General features: G+C 39.6%; 1 protein-coding gene across 3 annotated transcripts in view; it reads left to right on the forward strand.

Moving 5' to 3' along the window:
• Positions 1-14,152, forward strand: part of LOC129744462 (inactive serine protease scarface-like) — a 210,786-nt gene that overhangs the window by 180,386 nt on the left and 16,248 nt on the right. The gene's annotated exons all lie outside the window — the stretch shown is intronic.

The following is a 14,152-nucleotide window of genomic DNA, read 5'->3' on the forward strand; positions in this document are numbered from 1 at the left end:
AACCGAAAGGTCGGTAATGTTCAACCGGGAACCTCGATACTCGGTAACCTATAACGAACAACCGGTAAAGTTTACCAAAAAACCTGTTATAATTACCGAAATACTTGTTATAATTACCGAAATACCTGTTATTATCACTGAGATATCTGTAACTTTTACCGAAATACCATAACTTTTTTTTTACTGAAAAGCTGTAAAAGTTTGGTAATATTTACCGAACAACCGGTCCCTAGCTGCAATAATTACCGAAACACTTGTAAATATAATCAAAATTCCAAAAATGTTTACCGAAAAACTGTTAAAGTTTCGGTTGTTTTCACCGAACTATCGGTATTTGTTAGGATATTGCTGCCTTTGATTTTGATTAAAAAAAATGTGTTTCAAAAGAATTTGTTACTTCAGCGGAAATAAGACGATTTTCTTACCATTCAAAAAAAAATTAACATAAAATTGCTAATGCTTTTGGTCACTTATTAATTTTATTTTATTAAGCTTGATCTTCATGCATTTTGGCCAAAGTCTACTTCTGCGCCGCCATTTTCCGACACACGGCTGCCTAATAAGTTGTTTCTCTAAATTTGAGCCTCCTCCCAGGCAGATGATCTACAAATCCATGGCATCGGCAAAGATGGAAATATTTTGTTGAACATAAAATTTAAAAAAATATATAATTAACTACTTACCATGTAAAATGCAATGCTACGTTAATTACTACACCGACAATCGCAAGTAATTTAAAATTTACGCCAATCGAATTATTATATGATTTTTTTTCGCAAGGAAGAAATGCTCCTTTGAAGACTCGGTCAGTTACGAAAAAAGAAAGCACAAATTATCAACTCATTTCAGCCGCTCCAAATTACAACGTTCCATCGGGGGAATAAAAAAGATATATTGCACCAATAAGAAGGAAACTCTTGTCCTGCTCACTCCATGCCAGACAAATTTTTGACAATTTTTTTTTTGTTGTCAGGTATTTTTTTAACGGGATTTTTAGCCTCTATGATGATGTATTTCAACACAGCATTTTTTTTTTGCTGGAAACCAGAAAAATTTTGCTGGTTTTAGTCCCGCAATTAAAACTGCTGGAAAATCAATAATCCAAACTCCTGGAAACCAGTTTTTTCTTTAGACAAAACCGGCTGTATTTTGTATCAAATTTATATTTCAATTCAAAATTAGATTTTGAATACTGACTGTGCATATAATAAGCAATAAAAACATTTTATCCCATTTTTCAATAAGGGATATATTAATTTCCATGAACACGATTTTATTTCAATATTCTAACACCGGCTCTGAGGTGGCAGCTTTGTGCCAAAGTGGTGATTATTTGCCTCCTGTAAAAATAGTTTTGATTTTAGTATCTTTTATGGAATTTCTACCTGTCCAATAAAAACTCACCCTTGACTTGATATCTGGTTGCTAGGATATAGAGGAAAAAAATATACATATATTAATCTAACCAAAATTCGTAAAACAGAGTACCACCTTGCTTCAGCGTACGGAAAAAAAAACACACTCCAATTTGACAACTCGATTTCTGATTTTCCAGCAAACTAGATCAATTGCTGGAAAGTCCAACAATTTGAAAACCGATTGCTGATTTTTTAGCAAAAATGACAAGAACACAACCGAAAGCTGAAAAATCCAGCAAAAAGAAAACCGATTTCTGGTTTCCATCAAAAATTGAGATTGCTGAACGATTCCAGCAGTTTTTTTTGCTGGAAATCGAGACAAAATTTACTGTGTAAACATGTTGTCAGCTATCATTCCCAGCTTTTTCGGTAGTTTTAACCGAGTGACTAACAGTTTGGTGTTTTTTAACAAACAAATGAGCGATCTTCGGTAACTCAAGAATCATTTAACGAAGTTCGGTAGAAAAAAGTCGTCATATAAATAAATCATCGAAATTTTTCAAATTACAGAATCACCGAACTCGGCGATTTCAGTTGGCCTGCGAGAAGAACTTATTTCAAATTTCATCTCATTTGGTAAACTATAGAGGTCGATCAAATTTGACATAATTTGTACTACCTAAACTACAAACTCCAAAATCTAAAATCTAAGCTAAACTGGCTGGAAGATTCAAATTCTACACTCAAGTAGTTAGAGTTAGATTTATGCTTCTTATGCTTTTATCAGAAGAGGAGTAAAGGCATTTGAAGTGAATTTATGATTAATGTATAATGATTGCAAATCCTTTCCACCTGAATAAGGATGGGACTCCCATACAAAATCAACGTAAAATTCGACACAAATTAAACAATTTTGAATTGATTTTGATCCAAATTGGTACACAACAAAATTTTAAATATTAATAAGCACAGTTTGTTCCACTGGAAGAAATGATTAATTTTTTAAACGGAGAATACTCATAAAGAATCTTGCAATTTTAAACACAAACAGTGCTTAACATAACGTTTGAAACTGGACAAAACTAGATCAAAATTATAAGTAATTTGTCAAGTAAGGTGCGAATGTAAGACAATAAAATATGAGGTTAGTCAAACAACTTTCAGTTATTACTTGTTATAACCACTTTTATAAGGATGCAACAACGTGAAATATATTTTTGTCTTAAAAATGAACGATGATAATAATGGGCAAATCTTCTAATGTGTATAATGGGTTGAAACGATGCGCATTAGAGTTCTTTTTTTAATCGTGACTTTTTCATTGGATTAATGGAAGAGTGAAGATTACCGGGTCAGTTGGTGAAATTTCGAGTTTCTATAAACGCTGATAAATTTGGAAACCCAATCGTATTTATGTGATAAAAACCCTTATTCCCAAAAAAAATTAATTCTTAATGTCTTAAATTAGCATGAATTTCAGATTTCTTTCCGTACACATCCGAACCGGGCAAATGAAGGTAATTTTTCCAAAACTCCTACCCAAATCCGGGCATCTAAATTTCAATTTCTCAGCACAAAACCGAAAGCTCAGTAAATTAGGAAAAAAAATTATCACGAATCGAGAAAAAAGCAAAAAAAAAGAAAATCGAAGTAATAACATTGTAAATTTTTAATTCAAAACTCGGGAAGATCATCTTTGATTGAACTTTGTTTAGAAAAGCATTATCTTAATAACAATTATGAAAAAAGTAATAAATATTGAATGTAAGCTTCATTACCATTTTCACAGGTCAATGGCAAAAAACGTACTCCAAGTTGTATTCCCTTAAATTCCGCCCAAAATTTCGCCAGTGTACAAACGTCTCAATTAGGGAAGGTGTCACACGGGACGCCCAAATGATCGTATCGTATCGTATAAATTTGTTTACCGTTTACCACGGATCAGGTGCCGGAACGAATTGAATCGGTCTCTCTGATTGCCCGGCCTGGATATTGCCATGCCGAAACACAATTTACCACAGCGATCGACAAGCCGCGATCAAGCCGCTTGCTACCGGTTTTACGCACCATCGTCATCGGACAGTTCCATGCGTAAAGCAGATCATCTACGAACTGACCACCGTTTAGCGTGACCCAAACGCGTATTTGACAACCTAATTTAGTGCGTGTACGTACGCTTTGAATAGGACAAACGATCCTATTTTCAACCTTTTACGACTTGAGAGAGGAACAAAAGTTGATTTTCGTTTGGACAGATATTGAATCGTTTCCCCTGACAAGCCATCCACAAGCCATATCTCACAAAACCCAACAATAAACATCAAGCTTTTTGTTATACGCCACATGTTTGTCACGACTGGAAGTCGATAAGTTTTGATCTTACCTCAGTGAATTCGCAATAAATTCAAAGAGGGTCGTTACCTGCTTCCTAAATGAAATTCGAACTCTCCACGCGTAGACTGGAACCAAAAATGGGCGATTTTCGCACAACCCAAAACGGCTTAACCAAATATTTACAGCCACATTATTTGCTTTGAAATGCTCCGCCAACTTTTGCTACCGCTTGTTAACCTTAATTTCGGGAACCGATGATCGATTCATATCATCTCTGAGATTGCGGTAGTGATTTTTCTGATGAATCCAATTATGGATTGCTAGATGACTCTTTTTCTGGATCCGGTTTTGGAATTCAGTCGATCATCTCGAATATTTTGGAGTTCAAATAAGGTTAACATACCTTTGCGAGGGTTACACCAAATGCAAAGTAGGCTTTAAAAATATTTGCAAACTGTCACCGCCACGCAGCAGCTTGTTTTCATTAGCCAAAACAAAAACAGTGCCATTCGAATGGTGTCAGGTTTAAAAGTCAATCAAGGTGGCAACCAATCTATGGAGAGCCTTCGTTGATTGGTGATACTGGACCACAGACAGAATCGAATCCATACAAGCGCTAAACAGCATCAGCAAGTGGCTAGAGCTGCTTATAGCTGGTTTATAACCTCTAAGTTAGCAGGCTAACAACTATTTGATTTTTGTGTCCCCCCAATGTTTTCGGTAGGACATCAGCTTTTTGGAAGTCTCGTGCCACCGCGAGAAAAACACATGTACCTACTACGACGACGACGTGTATGTCTCCAAGCTCCAGTCAGTAATAATGCGGTCAGCGTGAGGCCACGTTACGTAAAACCATGTCCAATAGCTCGTGCCAAATTTCGTAGAGGTCGCCTAAGTCATTTGGTGTGGGACAGCATGCATTATTGGCTTGAATCTTGTCTGCTGCCTGCCACCAACGAGTGGAATCCTCCGGTATGTCCTGTTTTTTTTTTTTTTTTCAAAATTTCGCTGCCGAGCTTGGGCCTGTGTGGTTGGAATGGAACTTGTTTGGCATGCAGTTTTCTTATCTGGGTTAGGGTCAGCTAGGAAAGCATCGATCGATGAGATGTCAATGGCTTCTGGCGCGTTCGGCAGAGGTGGCAAAATGGAATCAAATATTGACGATGATGATGGTCCTACCGGTTACATACATCGGAGACGAGATCTTAAGCCACAGAGTATTCGTTTTTTGCCAGTCCTACGGTAAGGACTTGTAAGAGTTTATGTCGAGGTGAAACCCAATTTTCAGAACAATTTATTCATACACCTAAAAACACAAAACAAGAAAATGTTTTGAGCGCCGTCACTAGAGTAAAAGGTGTTCAAGTCCCATACATACTGCACGGATTCACTGCAAGAAATCTGCCGCCGCCCGTGGCGTAGAGGACAGCCTTAAAGTCTTCTAAGCCAGGGGGTGTGAGATCGAATCCCGATCACGGCATACATAGTACACTTTCGGTGGGTTGGTGGTTTTAGCATTTGTAAGATGCTAGCCATCATATCCTCGAAAGATGTACGCTTAGAGTTAAGAAAAAAGGAATCTCTTCGAGGAAACATCATGTTTCATTGAGATCCTGTATGTGTTTGTGTTCGTTTAAAATCTCCAATTAAACTTTCTCCATACCCGTATGAACTATAATATGATATTTATGTGAGCGAATGTTAATCACCATGGTGGCCTCAATTCACTTCAGTTCAAATGAAGAGTAATCTCAAATGCATCCTCAGCTCATGAGCTCGACAAGACAAAATATAATACAGTTTCCACCGTACCCAACACCTTATTTTTGTACAAAGTGGTTAGTTGAAACTCGTCAAACAGATCGTTAGTACAAAATAACACTGCCACATAAAAGCATCCCCATGTAACTAATCAAAAATTCTTTCAATACGCTCAGTGCCGCTTCTTTCAGAGAGAAGTGATCATAACAGGTGGCTAAAATAGCTTGTTCAGTACACCCTTCATGGGGGTTATGATTTAAGTATTCAACAACGTCAACGTAAACGTCGATAACAAAAAAAATTATCAAAGCTCAGACATTCTGGAACATCATCGATGTCAGATCCTTTCATAGCGCCAACATCAAGTCAGACCACTATCTGGTGATGTTGAAGATGCGTTAAAAGCTCTCCGTAGTGAACAAGATACGAAGCCGGCGCCCACCTCGGTTAAATACCGCACGGATGAAGCAACCTAAGATCGCGGCAGATTACGCGCAATCGCTCAAAGCAGCTCATCAACAGCGCTGCATAGAACGTCTTTGGTCATGTGGAACGAACTCGACGGAACGATTGGTTCGACGAGGAGTGTAAGAGGGTGATGGACGAAGAGAATGCCGCGCGGGCGGTAATAGTGCAAAGAAGCACCCGTCGAAATGTGCAAAATCACCGACAGCGAGTTCTAATTCCATCATCAGAAATTCAACGCATTCCGCAAGGCTTCGTGCCGTAAGCCGAAATGGGCCGGGACAAGAAAAGAGGCATCCTGACGGACAATCGTGAGGTGATAAGAAGGTGGAAGCAGCACTTCGATCAACACCTGAACGGTGCACATGCAGGGGACCAAGACGGTGGGGGAAGCTACATCGCCGGCATAGCCCACAACTAAGAGGAGCCACTCCCAACGATGAGTGAAGTTAAAGAAGCCATTCGTCAGCTGAATAGCAATAAGTCGGCTGGCTTGGATGGCATCGCAGCTGAACTTATCAAAATGGGCCCGGACAAGTTGGCCGATTGCCTACACCGGTTGATGGTCCGGTTTTGGAACACAGAAAAGCTACCGGAGGAGTGGATGTAGGAGGTAATATGCCTCATCTACAAGAAAGGCAAGAAATTGGACTGTGAGAACTACCGAGCGATCACTGTTCTTGATGCCGCCTTCAAAGTGTTGTCCCGAATCCTACTCCGCCGCCTAACGCTACAAGAAAACAGGTTCTACGGTCTACAACGGAGATCTTCACATTACGACAAATTCTCCAAAAATGCCGTGAACACCAAGTCCCTAGGCACCATCTATTCATCTACCTTAAAGCTGCATACGACACGATCCACTGTGATGAGTTATTGAAAATCATGGACGAGAACGGCATTTCCGGAAAGTTTACCAGACTGATTAAGGCAACGATGCTTGGAACGCAGTGCTGTGTGCGGATTTCGGGTGAAGTTCATACGAAACGCGTAGGGGACTTTAACAAGGCTACCCCGCATGATATACGGGGCACGATTTTCAACAGATTCAGTCATCTTATTTGCTTTGCCGACGACATTGACAAATCATCTGTGGCTATGGAGGACATCTACCGCGAACTGAAACACGAAGCAGGAAAGATTGGATTGATGATAAATACGTCCAAGACGAAGTTTTTTTTACAAGATGGAAATTTGACTTCAAACCATTACAGCCGTAAGTTCATCCCACTAAAACCACCTTGGGCTTCGTGTGCCAGATGTTCCCCTTGGGTTCACTCTATGATACTACATCAAGAGATAGGCTGTGCTCATGCACTTATACATCTCACCCTTCTTCAGACTGGTACGGAAGACCCCGGGACGTGTGTCACATATGTACGTCCGTCATAGCATCCACTACCCCGGGGACCTCGAAACGTGTGCCAGTTAGGTCGCGCTTTCAAAGTTACTCGCGCCCGTCACAGCATCCACTCCCGCAGGATTTTTTACAACCAAGGCATTGCCGATTGAGAAACTACCAAGCTAGAATCCCGTCACGACCTTCCCGAATGGTATCTCCGCTTCCTTTTGCTGCAGGAAAATCGTAGCTGAGTACGTGAGACCTTTAAAGTCCCACACACGTATGAGTCCAGATTAGGGTTACACAGTGGTTATACCGCGACCTAAGATCGCGTTGCTTTTGAATTGTAGTGTCATACGTGGCCGATGATTTTCCGTTAGCTTGTCAAATTTGGTTGACAATCTCGCTCTCTTCGTTCATCATCTTTCCTGATTCTTATTAGATCGCGCTTGATTTGCGAGTTTTCGTCGACTATAGTACGCCACGATTGTTCGTCGCGACACATTTTACTCATAATATTTTCAGCATTCAAAGTTTGATGTTGTTGACGCCTTGAAATGAACCTGGGGCAGACAAAGATAGCATGTTCTGCCCATTCCTCTGTGTCTACGCATTCCGGGCAATAAGGCGAGCTGATAAGCTTAATTCGATGAAGGTATTTCTTAAAGCACCCATGACCCGACGGGAACTGCGTCATGTAGAAGTTGACCTCTCCGTACTTCCGATTTACCCAGTCTGAAAGTCGCGGGATTAGCCTATGCGTCCATCCTGCGTTGTTCGATGCGTCCCATTGCTCCTGCCACTTGAGCATTGACGCTGCTCGTTGAATTAACTTGCGCTGACGCTGCTCGTAACACTTCATATTCTCCGCCAGAGTTATGTCGATGGGAATCATGCCCGCGATGACAAAAGCTGCATCTGCTGATATGGTCCTGTATGCACAGGAAAGTGGCAAGGCTATCAGCCGATGTGTGCTCCGTAATTTGGATCTGTTGCGCTCTACCTCTATCGCGGAGCTGCAGGCCGCTCCTCCGTATCGTAATTTCGACAGTGCTACGCTCGCAAGAAGGAGACGTCCCTTGCTACTCTTTGGACCATGGCAGTTCGGCATAATACAGGCCAATGAATCTATGACTTTCGATGCACTCCCACAACAGTATTTGACATGCGCACCAAAACTTGAACGATTGTCGACCATTACTCCAAGGTATTTCAGCTGTTTCGAAGATGTCGTGTGCCCTCCAACAGTAATCTAGATGTGCGGCACAACTCTTTTATTGGTCACGGTGAACTATCTGAACCTTAATTCCCTCCATCCAGATGCCAACCCTTTCGCCAGTGATCATGAGCACGATATCGTCAACAAATCCGACTATCTGCACGCCTGCTAGTAGTTTCAGCGTTAACACCTCATTATACATAGCATTCCAGAGCACAGGTCCCAGTATGAAACCCTGTAGAACACCCGCTGTTAGGGCAGTAGATCGTAACCCAGTTTCGGTTTCGTACGGTTTCGTACGATTTTCGTAGAAGTTTCCTTTTATCCTGCAGAGGGTATTGGGAAAACGCATCCTGTGAAGCGCTGTGTCAATCGCCTCCTAGCTGGCATAGTTGAAGGCATTCTTAACGTCGATTGTCACAATGGCGCAGTGACGAACGCGTACTCTGTCACCATTCGGATGGCCTCCACCGTAGATCTCCCTTTCCGAAAACCGAACTGTCTGTCCGACAATCCACTTTCGCCTTCTGTGTTGATAATAAGTCTGTTATCCTCTCCAGTAGCTTACCAATGAGTCTGTATGATGATGGATGCCCTGGGGGTTTCCCAGGTTTCGGTAGAAGCACATACTTCGCCGTTTTCCACGAATTCGGAAACGATCCCTCGTCGAGACACTTTTCTAGCACCACTCTGAAAGTATCGGGAATGGTCTGTACCGCCACCTTCAGCACTGCATTTGGGATTCCACCCGGACCAGAGGCCTTATTCACCGCAAGTTTCTTAGCTATAGCCACAAGTTCCACGATCGTTACTGGCTCGATGTCGTGGCCACCCGCGTCGTACGGGGTAAGTGGCCACTGCGTCGGGCCATGCTGCGAGAAAAGATGTGCCACGATCTCTCTCAGTTTATCCAGTCCAGTCCAAGACGAAATATGTATATGCAGTCCTGCGGATCCGATACCGATCGAGTCCGCATGTCCAGTAATAACAAGGTCACGATCGACGGCGACGAGTTGGAGATAGGTGAAGACTTTGTCTATCTGGGCTCATTGGTGACCGCAGATAATGACACCAGCAGTGCCTACTATGAACTCCACAAGCAACTGCGGTCGTTGAGACTTAGCCCTCGCACGAAGTGTAATAACTAGAAGGTATCGAATGCTGGGCGGATACGCTGGGCAGGACATGTTGCGAGAATGTCGGACGACTGTCCTGCCAAACAGGTGTTCGCTGCGAATTACGCCACCTTTATGGATATAAATTTTTGATTAAAAAAAGCGGTTCATAACATTTACTTACCTTCTTATGAAAACTTTTAAAAAAATTTCACTACGGGCACATAAACATAAAGTTGGCCATGTCGAATTGAGAGAATATATCATAACTATACTTTTTGTTGGTTGGCCTTAAAAAAAATGAAATGTGCCAAATTTCAGCCTCATCGGTGGTGATATACTTAGAAGTGTCTCAATGCGCTCAAAGTTTAGAATTTTTAACCCACAAAAACCACACGAAGAGGCATATGAAATCGGAAATATTGGAAAAAATAATAGGTACTCGAACCTAGCGTTGTGCGTGTGTTTGTAGCAAAAGCAAAAAAAACATTTCCTTATTCTAATTCCCCAGCAAAAAACCATCAGCCAAGCTACCTGGTTTCAGCAGCTGTGTGTGTGTATGTAAGATAGGCAGTAGAAAAGTGAAACAGTTAGGGGAAAGGTTTCCTAAATGGGCCTATCGGGTTAAATGCGCCTACGGCCGTTGGACGGAATGGCTGACTAAACAACATATTTCATTAATGCATTTTTAGGCAGGCTTCCGACGAATCCTGAGGCGCGACTCAAAAGAGGCAGAGCAGTACCACTCATAGAGGAGGAACTCCCAAACTCCTGGCAGTCGAAAATAACTCTTTCTCGCTCCTCCTAACGCCAGAATCTCTAAGAGCGCCAATCACTCTTTGCTCTCCCAGAGGCTCTGCGTTCCTCCCAAAGAGGCCTCCCTAGGAGGAATTACTTAGCGTGTGACGATTCAGAATTGCGTTCGAGTTAGGTACATATTTGATTGCTTCAAGTAGCTCGCTGGCTGGCTGATAGGGTGGTTGTGCGGCGATGTAAGCATAACGAGTTTTAGACTATTTTTGACTTTAACAACGTTTACATTATTACTCTAATTTACATTCAATGATCATGAAAAACGTTTGTCGTATTTTTGGTTTTCAGATAACATGTATTACAAAGAAATCGGCCGGTGTTGAAAGAAGTACCGTCGACTGGGGCATCATGCACACTTTTCACCTTGAATGGCTTCTTAAAACTTAACGTTCATAGATGATTATTATTGATAGGACATCAAATTAACGTAGTCAGAAAAAATATTGGTTTCCCCAGTTATTTTTTAATTCACAAAAATATGCGATTATCACCCTACTAAAAAGGGGCAAGATGCAAAAAACTTTGTTGTTAATGAAAAACAAATGGAAACGTTTGAATATTTATAGCTCTAGATATATTTGTGATGCCATTACGTATAAAGCACATATTTTAGTAAGTTTCGATTTTGTTCGAATTTGTTCTGTCAAAATTGATTTGAAAAAAAAGCATAAGGGCGCTGCATACATTTAGGGGTAAAAAATACTACAAAAATCAACTTGCTTAAATCATAAAAGTTCATGTTATGATAGATGAAATTTTGAAATTAACAAGCGCGTGATGCAAAACAATCATATTCAAAAAAAAAAGTTCTGTCAAAAATGATTTTAAAAAAGTTTAAGGTGCTGCATACATTTAGGGGTAAAAAATACTACAAAAATCAACTAGCTTAAATCATAAAAGTTCATGTTATGATAGATGAAATTTTGAAATTAACAAACGCGTGATGCAAAGAAATCATATTTAAGCATATGAAATCGAGATTTAAATTTGATGAATTTTTGCCCAGACTGGTAACTGAATTATAATTTTTTTTTATTTATTTAAAAATATTTGCATCAGAGTTGTTATAGGGTAATAAAAGCAGTATAAAGTTTGTATGCGATATCGTTGAGCCAATCCGTCAAGCTTGGTAAAATGTTTTATGACATCGAAAAATGTGAAAAATTGTACATCTATTGCTCAATTTTTTAATTTGAGAAAATGAGAATCAAAATTTTAAAAATCTATCTCGCGATGTTAGAAACTGAGTAATCATTATTGTCATAAAATGATAATTTTATTACATTTTATATATTTTTTTTCAAATTCAAATTGAATAATGGTTGTGGTATACGAAAGTAACATCTAACCCTGCTTTTGCACGATACCCTGTTTGACGGTTATTGAAGAAATACTAGCTACCCGAAAAAAATACATCAAACTTCTTTACTAACTTGAGGCTCGTAGCGCAATTCCTTCTTGTACTATCGAACTTAAACTTTTCATGTAAACTTCACACAGCAATCTGCTTATTTGGGCCACTCTACTCAACAAACTTATCAGCCGGGACACGTTCTATCTATTGCTATTCGTATTAAATCATTCCTAAATGACACCGCCGGCGTAAAACAAAACAAACGAACAAGGGCCAGCCAGATACTTAGCACATAACGTTTGCTTTATAAGCGTGCTCCTAGGGAGCTACTCCCGTAGAGCGCTCATTCTCTTTTCAGAGCAGAGCGAGAGGCAAAAAGAACTCCCTAGGAGCATTGCATCATTGAGGCAAATGGTAACTCCCTCTCATTCCATCTTGCCGCCTAAAAAGTGGGAGCAGATTTGAGCTCCGTGGGTGTTTACTCTCAAATGAATCCGAAGCCTGTTTTTAGGGTGTTATGCCTTGAACATAAGGCAGGACAAAATTTTATGGATAAACCAACTCAGAAAAATTTAAAAATTCATACAAGGTTTTGATATCTTTAAATGTAATATTTTGAATTTTGAAAATTAAACGTAAAGAATCTCAAAACAAAAAGTTGGGTGGTTTTCGTTTCTCAGTCAAATGAATCTTTGAAGTGAAAAAAAATTAAGATTTTACGATGTTTTCATAATGATTGGAAAGTGAAATAAGAGAGTTTCTTGTGTGCGCCCATCATGTTTGTAAAATGCCGCTATCCTAAAATAACAGGTTAAAACGAATAAATATATGATTTTTATCATTAAAACTTAGAATTAAAGCTCTAATTAACACCTTTAGAGAGAATTAAAGATCTCAAAACAGATTTGATAAAGTTTTTCTTATGGATGAATTGCCTTCATAGTATGGCAACCCTAACTTTTATTTTATTCTCTAAAATAATAAAAGAAATAGATTTTTTTAAAACCTCAGCTTTGTCGTATGAAAGTTATCAGTTTCTAGGATTTCCAATAAAGTTATACGGAAATACATATTGCCAAAAAAACATAAATTTTGCCTAAAACATAAATAGGCGCATTTGTCTGCTCATGTGTATATAGTTTTTGCACACAAATACGATGTAATATTTGAGAAAATCGGTATTCGGCTTAATAGGCGCATATATCCCGCTTCTCCCCTACTCGTTTTCAATTCCCAATCAATGGTAATCTATTGCCTTTACCGCTCCCACCACAAGACAAGGGATTCTTTTGAAGGAGGTTAGAATAAACAGCCAAAAGCCAGAAAGCCACCGCTGTACGATTTTTGGTGATTGAAAGAAGTGGCAGAGTGGCAGAAATACTATAACAATTCACTCTCATGCTCCATCCGGCTAAGGTAGTACACTGGTCAAGTTGTCCGATTGGCGGGACAATATAAAAATGGTTTGGTGAGATCGACATTCACTTCCCGAACGGTGCTTTATTTTCTTGTTTCTGGGATCAATTATCCGATAGTATTAAAATCTCATAAAATGTTTTTCTTGTTTCGCATGAATGTTGTAGTGATGCATTATTTTGCACGGGAGCTCGAGTTTTTATACCAATAGTTCTAATCCAATCATATCATCTTTGGCACAATTCACTTTTCAGCACACTTTAGGCATACAGGCTCCGATCGGCATTGAATTATTGCAGCCTTTTCTGTGAGTGTAAACATAAAAACGGTTTAAGTGTGGATTTAAGCAAGTCAAGGGCATTTTACAAGCAATTTCTTGAACATTCCATATAACGCCACCGCGTTTTCAAAAACAGGTAAATTACAGAAATTCATTTTCCAGCCGAAAATTATTTTTAAATATAAACAGTTTTATGCATTTAAGTTCGTGTGCTTAAGCCACACGAAAACAAAAGAAAAACAATATTGGTAAAACTTAGACTTCTGTATCTCTTTACTGGATGACATTCAGTTTCTACCGAATACTTCAATCGGAAGTCTGCGGAATCAGGTTGACGATTTATTTAAAAAAAAAGCAAAATAGCAAAAGAAAACCTGCAACATGCTTCATGTTACATTTGTACCTAAACTCATATTCAATATCGAGTCATTAATCAGAACACTCGCAACGCATTTGTGTTGAAATCAAAAGCTAAGCTATGATTAATCACTTTCATCGAGTCATAAAAAACTCGTTTCTCCCTGAAAACTAATCCAGGACTTTTATTACAAATAGAATCAAGGTATCTCTGAAACGGAAAATAAACAAGACAAATTTGTTCCGACGTCATTTGAATAAATTATGATAATCACTCTACGTTGCCCTCGAGGGTTCTACTGCTCTGGTTCCGGGATCAAACCTGAAGAGGACAGCTA

The sequence above is a fragment of the Uranotaenia lowii genome, chromosome 2 (genome assembly GCF_029784155.1).
Source record: "Uranotaenia lowii strain MFRU-FL chromosome 2, ASM2978415v1, whole genome shotgun sequence".
NCBI classification, from domain to species: domain Eukaryota; kingdom Metazoa; phylum Arthropoda; class Insecta; order Diptera; family Culicidae; genus Uranotaenia; species Uranotaenia lowii.